We start from the raw sequence: 9838 nt of genomic DNA, 5'->3' as shown, positions 1-9838 counted from the left end.
AGAGCCGTAGGAAGAGGTTTTATTTATAGAATGATAGAATAAATAAAGTATACAAATCAGTGCATAAAATATTGCAAAAATACAACACAAAATTAAAAAATTAATTAAAACAAAAGTGGTATTTCTAAGTGTAAATCCAGACTGCCTCCTGCTTCTGCAATGTAGATTTAATACTGATAAAGCCTAGAGGTGGTGATCACCTAGCAACACAGCATAAACCAGAGACAAATTTGTAGCAAGTGCATCAGATTTTCCTGTAAAACTGAACAAAATAAATAAACAATTTCGGGCTATACCTGATTCTCACTATGCGACAGGGGCCAGGTCGGCACATAGTCAGTATCGCAAGCACATAATGATGTGCGATTTTGGCTAAGTGTAAATTTTGACTATCTCTTCTATAAAGATAGTCATAATTGACTTGCCTGCACAGTCTATCTATTCTTGCGATGCCAACCGCACATCGGCATCAAATCGGGATTGCAAGGTGACTTTCACCTTGCGATCTGCACTAACTTTTCTTACGATTTTGACTATATAGTCAAAATCGTAAGAAAATATCTCACCGTATGTACACACCATTATACTTTTCAGAGTGCACACCTGGTTGATTTGCATGATGTTTACCTACAGTATGTGCCAATGACTGCATGAGAGGTTCAGCCGGTTCTCTTCATATGGTTGCTGCTGGTACGGTCTATCTCCACTGCATGGATACTGACCTTGCAAGTACTCAATTCAAGTATATTGGGCACTTGTTTTTCTGTTCTTATTTTGGACTAAGGGGAAATTCGATTAGCCCCAAAGCGTGGCCGCCGGCAGCTATTATCAGGGATTATATTTCGTGACCTCAGCAGGCTCTGAAAAAAATCCACGACGCATAGCTTCTTTTTGCAAAGCCGGCAGCAAAAATACATAGGTCTGTGCATTTATCACCGATTCTATGTGTTTTCGCCTGAAAATAGATATTTTGTCGGCCTCAAAAAATGGGGGCTCACTGAATAGTACGGGAAAAAAATTGTGAATAAGTGAAAAAAAAATCTAAGGGGGATTATCCCATTTGCCCCAGTAAACAGTATGTTTTTGCGTGTTTTTCCCGATGTTTCACCAATTTTTTTTTTATTTTTTTTTAACAGGCTATCCAGTTTGATCGCCTGTAAAAAAAAAAAAAAAAATGCACTTTCCCCCTAAAACTCACATGTACAGTGCAACCTGTGTGTCTACGGTAGAAACAGCCTCGTTTTCCCACGAAAACAGGGCTGTTTCTGGAGATTTGGTTTCGCTTACCATTGGTACTGATGAAAAATCCATGTGACCACTATCTAATATTGTGTACGGTTATTATCCGACTATATTAACTGGACCCCATGCGATCTGTTCACGCAGTGTATAAACGAAGAATCTGGTATCAAATAATTTTAGTCATCCACATGAAATAAGGGATATTGTCAGCAAAAAGTAATTTAAAAACATAAACTGCATTTGTCCTAGCTGTGATCTTATGATGTTTCTGTAAATTAAAGGTGTGTACACACTGAGATTTTTTTCTTCCGATTTTGACTATATAGTCAAAATCGTAAGAAAAGTTAGTGCAGACCGCAAGGTGAAAGTCCCCTTGCGATGCCGATGCGCGGTCGGCATCGCAAGCCTAGATAGACTGGGCAGGCAAGTCAATTTTGACTATCTCGTAGAAAAGATAGCCAAAATTGACACTTAGCCAAAATCACACATAGTCAGTATCGCAAGCACAATCCTTATGTGCTTGCGATACCGACCTAGGGCCTAATTCAGAGTTTGTTCGGAGCAGCAAATTTGTTAGCAGTTGGGCAAAACCATGTGCACTGCAGGGGGGGGCAGATATAACGTGCAGAGAGAGTGAGATTTGGGTGGGGTGTGTTCAAACTGACATCTAAATTGCAGTGTAAAAATAAAGCAGCCAGTATTTACCCTGCACAGAAACAAAATAACCCACCCAAATCAGTGACCGGTAGATGCTTTTGCGGTGGTGGCGACAGACCGTTGTGGGGGCGGCGTGGGGAAAACCGGGGTGGGTCAGTGGCAGTTTTGGGGCGGCTGCGTGATGTCACACGCAGCCATTCTGATGGAAAAAATGGCGGTGGGTAGCCTGCCTTCGCGGCAGCCTTGCCCTGCAATTGGTGGCCCCTACCATGTGAAAAAAAGTATTACAGGTTGAGTATCCCTTATCCAAAATGCTTGGGACCAGAGGTATTTTGGATATCGGATTTTTTCGTATTTTGGAATATTTGCATACCATAATGAGATATCATAGTGATGGGATCTAAGTACAGAATGCATTAATGTTTCATATACACCTTATACACACAGCCTGAAGGTCATTTTAGCCAATATTTTTAATAACTTTGTACATTAAACAAAGTGTGTGTACATTCACACAATTCATTTATGTTTCACATAAACCTTATACACACAGCCTGAAGGTCATTTAATACAATATTTTTAATAACTTTGTGTATTAAACAAAGTTTGTGTACATTGAAACATCAGAAAACAAAGGTTTCACTATCTCACTCTCACCCAAAGTCCGCATTTCGGAATATTTCGGATTATTTGGATATGGGATACTCAACCTGTATTTACCATTCTGAAAACTTAAGGTATTTTAAAACGTATTGCCATACATAATAGTTTAAATTGTGTCCATGGGATAGTGCTGCGATTATTAGTCCATATCGCAACAGACTTTTTCATTTTATTAAAAGTATCTCCTCTCTGTACTAAAATTAACTTGCAGTGACCTCGGTAGCTATAATTGATGTCCCTGCGCGATACATCCCAGCCACATGTGCATTGTTTTTGTTTCCGGAGTCAGTCGGAGGCTTCGGGAGAGGAATCCGACGATCCCTCTCCTGAGAAAATGTCTCTAAAGGCATAAAGTGGTTAGGGGTCTTTTTCAGCCAGTTTTTTGTAAAGTCTCAAGCATTAGACTGTACATAGCAACAAAATATAAAATGATACAAAAACTAGTTTCTACATAATTTTATGAAAAAAGCTTGATACATACACCCCCTATATATGACTTTTAATCTTCACAAACGTCATCTTATTTACTTATGTCATGAACTAACTTACAAAGGATCCTGGGCAGAAATTATAACTTCTCATAGATACGTATGATTGGCTTGTATTCTGGTAATGAAGCGCTTGCAGGAAGCAGTTAGGAAACACAGGCCAGGACTGCTGCAGTCTGTCATAACAGTACACCCCGCTCTTCGCACACTGCTGCTCTACGCGTGTTCGCACCATCTGCTCTCGATAACAGCAGTTTGGAACAAGCTGCCTTCACCCTTCCCTGCATTAAACATATGAGATGCCAGCTCAGCTCTTGTGTGTGGTGGGAAATGAATGTAATTTTGCTGTTTCAGGCAAATTTCATCTCATTTGGAATTGTAATGCTGTCCCGTTGTCTCTGTCCTGGCTTAAAGGAAAAAATATCTCTACTTTCACTTCATTCTGATACAAAATACTGGCATGTCATTCTATAAATAGAAACTCATTTCATTGTTTACATTTAGTAACATTGGCATCTAACTGATCCAATGTTAATGGCCTATATTATGGTATCTGGACTCTAGGTTGACACTAGAAATAGGTCGGCGCACACATTAGGTCGACATAAACAAGGTTGACATGAAAAAAAGGTCAAAGTGAGTTTTTCACTTTTTTTTTCTATTTTTTGGACTTTTTCATACTTTCCAATCCACGGTAACCTGTGCCAAGCGCAGCGAGCCGCGAGCCATGCAAGAGGACACGGTGCACTAATTGGGGTTCCCGGTCACTTGACGGAGAAAACGACACCAAAAAAACTATAAAAAACTCATGTTGACCTTTTTTTCATGTCTACCTATTTGTAGTGTCGACCTACCCACTGTCGACCAATGGGTGTCGACCTTGAGTCCCATACCCATTTATTACATTGAAATAGAGAATTGATGGCAGATAAGAGCCTCTTAGCCCATTTAATCTGACCTTCTTTCTTTTATTCTTTTGGTCACTTCAACCTTATTTGTCCCTTAGCTCTTTGTAAGGATTTTCTTATGCCTAGCCCAAGCATGTTTAACTTGCTCTACTGTCTTAAAAATAATCTCCCATAATTGAACACAGCACCTCTGTGGTTCACATGAACCTAACACCGTAGCTACATTAAGGCTAACAGCCAGGAGAAAGCAAGTGGATATTGAATAGTTGTAGATAATCCATGGCCGTCCTTGTCAACTGTTGAAAATTTGCAATTTACTAACACATTTCTGGCTGTTGGCCAGGGAGGTACAGTATCTGTTGCATTGAGTGTGTTGGTGAGTAAACCCTAAACCACAGGGTTCTTGTAATGTGACCTCCACAGTTCTACTGTATGTGTCTAAGACTTTGATCCCGTACATATCAGATGTACTGTAGACTACTGGAGCACTACTCTTAGCTTAAATGGTCGACTTTTTTACTTTTCTATCAGGCAGTAAAAATATCTTTCTATTTTTATTTTATTTCACAACAATTGCCGTTTCCCATATTGTAGTTTGTAAGTGTTTTTGAAATCTACAGTAGTTGCCCACAGTGGGGCTGGAGCAGAATGAGTACTAGGTCAGTTTCTGTAGCATATCTTGCAAATGCACGCAGGCATATGAGTGGTTGCAGTCCTGCAGATGTACTGTATATCGTGTATCAGACCATATGACCGGAAAAGGTAGAATGGCGGTAATAAAAGGTGTTTTCACATAGACAATGTTCAGTAAGGGCAAGGTTGTACAAATGCGGCTCATGTACCTAAGGATACATATCTTTTGCACCTTCTACATATGAAGTACACTATTTTTGCGTGCGCTGGTTTTTTTTAAATTTAGTTATTTATGCTTCAAACTCTGCTTCAGAGCCACATTGTACAATCTGGCTGTTCAGTGTGATCTCTAAATGAAACCCCAGTTATGGATGGCTGCAATGAATGAATTCAGTAATTTGGAATTGGACCAAGCAGCTGGATCGCAAAGTGCCCTTCTGGTTTCCTGGTAAGCCAACCACCCTTCCTGTTTTTGGCGCATTAAGGGCCTAATTCTAGGTTGATTGCAAAACATCATTTTTCTCTAATGGGCAAAACCATGTGCGCTGCAGGTGGGGCAGATATAACATGTACAGTGAGAGTTAGATTTGGGTGGGCTATATAGTTTCTGTGCAGGGTAAATACTGGCTGCTTTATTTTTACACTGCAATTTAGATTTCAGTTTGAACACACCACACCCAAATCACACCCAAATCTAACTCTCTCTGCACATGTTATATCTGCAGTGCACATGGTTTTGCCCATTAGAGGAAAATGTTGTTTTGCAATCAACCTTGAATTAGGCCCTAAATCCAGTGGGATCATCATGCAATACTGGAACAGATATGTGTGTGTGTGTGTGTGTGTATATATATATATATATATATATATATATATATATACACACACACACACACACACACACACACACACACACACACACACACACACACATAGTACTGGTATGGAGTGGACAGTCACTATTGTAAATAAATGCCGCGGTACCCTCCTTGTACAGTCCATCCAGGAAGTATTTACCGTGCTTCACTTTTTCCACATTTTGTTAAGTTACTGCCTTATTGCAAACTGGAATAAATTCATTTTTCTCCGGCAGGGTCCACAGGATAACAATGGGATATGATGGAGCGACAGCGGATTGGCACCAAACGATCACAAGCTTTCAGGCCTCCCAGGATGCAACGGGCTCATCCATATATCCCCGCCCACTGGCTCAGGCAAATCAGTTTTTTGCTTGGTGCGGCAGGAGCCGGACCATAGTCAGAAGGCTGCTGTTCTATGGCAGCCATAACTTTCTTATTTTATTTTTATAGTCTTACTATGTTTTTGAGCGATCTTTCTTAACAGCGTCTTATACGCATATTGGAAAGAGTTGCTCCAACAACTCTCCGCCGGGTCGCAACAACGCTTACCCATGTGTACAGTGCTGTCTTGGCTGGCGTCTGTGTTGGATATACTAGCAGGTCCAGCAGACATTACCAGGCTGTGGCCGGAGCACGGGGAGAAGGTAAGGCATTGGTTCCCCGTAGTCGGGGAATACGGACACAGCCACACTGTATTGGAAGGAGACTACCAAGCAGTAGCTGACGCGCCGCCACCACGGGTGCTCCAGCTCTAGGCCTTAGGGATCATAAGGTATGAGGAATAGTATGAGGCTGCGGTCCCTAGGGTTGATGTCAGCGGTGGGGAGTTAGACGCTCCCCTGGTCGCCCCTTCCACCAGTTCATGACCAGTTTCCGCGAGTCTCCCGCCATGAACTGTTGCCTCACTTCCATCTCAGACGCTACCACGAGGGGTCTCGGTCACAATACAGGCATCTGTATGGACGGTGCATCTGTATGCGTGCGTCTGTGTTCACTAAAAGTTCCCGGAGCGGCGGTGCACACGTAGCGTCTGGATCCACTCAACATTCGCTAACGTATTGATCGATCTTGGAAGTGAGGTGAGTCTCCCTGTATCCCACTCTACTGAGTACAGCTTATACAGCACTAAATTTCTATCTACGTTTGTCAGTATGAATAGTTAAATTTAAGTGCCTATTGCATGAGTCTGTGTACATTACTGTTGTTTTCTTCGCATTGCGTCTGAATACGTTAAGATCTGTAAAAAAAGAATTCAGTAATATGTACTCCTACATACTTTAAAATGTGTTCTTGTTGATTATGTGCTCATATGACTAATATATAACATGTGACTGACTGCTAGTGTGATTGCTGACTTTTATATATGTTTGTCAGTTGGTCTTCTGATCCTCAATGCTGGTGCATGGGTAGGGTCAGATTGATATCACTTTAGAATGATAAAGTGGTTACAGTCACAAATTGTGTAGTACACTGTGAAAGTGCTGATTATTTATCATGTCTAAGAGGGCCAAAAGTGACGAGAGTACACTTACAGTAACACCAACACTCATATCATGTTGTCTTGCAAAAACTGTGTGATCCTCTCTGATCTGGTACAGGATGGTTTATGTGTAAAAGGGTTTGCTTTTCAGCATAATACAAGGCATTTCCCTGATCTACGTCAAGTATAGATAGATCCCCCTTGGGCAATGTTTGCACAGACCTTATCCAGTATAGCGGAAAGGTTAATTTCTACAGCTTCAATACCAGGAATAGGGTTCACTATTAACCCATACATGCAGCTCTCTACATACGGTATCCCCAACAGCTTCTCCAATAAAACAAGCTGATAAACCGAGTGTAAATAAATCAACTGCACAGGCTACACATGATGATTCATCAGACGATGAAAGCTCCACATACCTTCTACCTGTTCTTTGTATTCCGAAGTAGTGTATCAGCTCAGTAAATATAGCTGAATTAATGAGAGCAGTAAAGGCTTTTCTGTCCTTAGAGGATTCAGCAGAGCCTGTGTTAAAAATAAGGTACCTACGTTTACACGTCCCAAAAAAAAGGGCCTCCTCAGTGGGAGCCCCAGCAGCTGATGGAAATCATGGAAAAGGTTTGGGCTATACCCAATAAGGAATATAGGTTCCCAGTAAATGGGATTCCAAATATCCTTTTCCAGCTTGGGACTGTTTAAAAATGGGAAGTGCCTCCTAAAGTAGATACGCATATCAATGATAGTGCAAAAATCTATATGGCCTTTGCCGTCAACGTCAAAAGAGGGATGGTTTTCTGAAAACCATATGGTCTCTGTCTGGGGCAGTCATAAGGCCAGCCATAACTTCACCTTGCAATCTACAGCCACACCCCACTGGATAGGCCCAAGCTCACTAGATCTTGGAAGCTAAGCAGTGTTGAGCCTGGTTAGTTCTTGGATGGGAAACCACCTTGGAATACCAGGTGCTGTAGGTACACTGGGCTGAGGTACTGGAAGACAGGTTTTCAGCGCCTGCAAGGGAGCAAGAATCACATATAGCTCATATGGACACTAATGTTCTAGGGCATCAGCATTAACAATAGCTGCTCGCAGAGCAGTTTTGCTTACATACATGGAAAGCTGATTCAGAATCAAAGAAGGTTCTGGAAACTTTGCCCTTGGCTGGAAGTTTCTGTTTGGGAAGGAGTTAACAGATATTCTGGAGTCAGAAACAGACTCCAAGAAGGTCACGTTTCCTTCCACATACAGGGGCAAACGCAGGATTTAGTGAGGGGGGTTACCGTGGGTGGGTGTGTATGTATATGCGCATGTATGTGTAATAAATATGTGTATATATTTGTGTGTGAATATATATATATATATATATATATATATATATATATATATATATATATATATATATATATATATACATATATATATACACACACACACACACTACATATATATGTACGGAGGCAGGACGGCACTCATAGAGACTGGTAAACCATAGAAAATCAGCAGAGGACGCTGAAGCTGTTTGTCAACGTTTCAGAGTTAGACTCCTTTAAAAGAGTCTAACTCTGAAACGCTGACAAACAGCTACAGCGTCCTGTGCTGATTTTCTATGGTTTACCAGTCTCAGAGTGCCGTCCTGCCTCCGTACATATTATCTAACTCTGACGGGCACCGGAGCATGTTGTGCGGTACTAGTAAGGAATGCCATTCATCATTTGCAGATATATATATATATATATATATATATATATATATATATATATATATATATATATATATATATATACACACACAACATCGTGGGTGCGGCACTCTTGGCGACTTGGAGAAAAAACTTGTTAAACAGCGTGTAGAAGCAACGTTTCAATGACTTTTACTCCGTCATTTTCATCAGGTTTAACAATTTTTTTTCTCCAAGTCGCCAGGAATGCCGCACCCTCGATGTTGCATGGACTTACCTGTGAGGGCACCCGGTGCATTTAATTCAGTATTGGGAGAGTCGGGCATGTTGGTATATATATGTGTGTGTGTGTGTGTGTGTGTATATATATATAATATATATACTGCTCAAAAAAATAAAGGGAACACTAAAATAACACATCCTAGATCTGAATGAATGAAATATTCTTGTTAAATACTTTGTTCTTTACATAGTTGAATGTGCTGACAACAAAATCAGAAAAAAATTATCAATGGAAATCAAATTTATTAACCCATGGAGGTCTGGATTTGGAGTCACCCTCAAAATTAAAGTGGAAAAACACACTACATGCTGATCCACCTTTGATGTAATGTCCTTAAAACAAGTCAAAATGAGGCTCAGTAGTGTGTGTGTCCTCCACGTGGCTGTATGACCTCCCTACAACCCACACAAGTGGCTCAGGTAGTGCAGCTCATCCAGGATGGGACATCAATGCGAGTTGTGGCAAGAAGGTCTGCTGTGTCTGTCAGCGTAGTGTCCAGAGCATGGAGGCGCTACCAGGAGACAGGCCAGTACATCAGGAGACGTGGAGGAGGCCGTAGGAGGGCAACAACCCAGCAGCTGGACTGCTACCTCCGCCTTTGTGCAAGGAGGAACAGGAGGAGCACTGCCAGAGCCCTGCAAAATGACCTCCAGCAAGCCACAAATGTGCATGTGTCTACTCAAACGATCAGAAACAGACTCCATGAGGGTGGTATGAGTGCCCGACATCCACAGGTGGGGGTTGTGCTTACAGCCCAACACCGTGCAGGACGTTTGGCATTTGCCAGAGAACACCAAGATTGGCAAATTCGCCACTGGCACCCTGTGCTCTTCACAGATGACAGCAGATTCTCACTGAGCACATGTGACAGACGTGACAGAGTCTGGAGACGCCAAGGAGAACATTCTGCTGCCTGCAACATCCTCCAGCATGACCGGTTTGG

General features: G+C 41.6%; 1 pseudogene; it reads left to right on the top strand.

Annotated features, from left to right (window-relative positions):
• The first annotated feature begins 7789 nt into the window (after positions 1 to 7789).
• On the top strand, positions 7790 to 7908 carry LOC134897419 (5S ribosomal RNA; annotated as a pseudogene).
• Positions 7909 to 9838: the final 1930 nt, after the last annotated feature.

The sequence above is a fragment of the Pseudophryne corroboree genome, chromosome 3 (genome assembly GCF_028390025.1).
Source record: "Pseudophryne corroboree isolate aPseCor3 chromosome 3, aPseCor3.hap2, whole genome shotgun sequence".
NCBI classification, from domain to species: Eukaryota; Metazoa; Chordata; class Amphibia; order Anura; family Myobatrachidae; genus Pseudophryne; species Pseudophryne corroboree.
The sequence above is the reverse complement of the archived record's forward strand: the minus strand, read 5'-3'. Positions and strand labels throughout refer to the sequence as shown.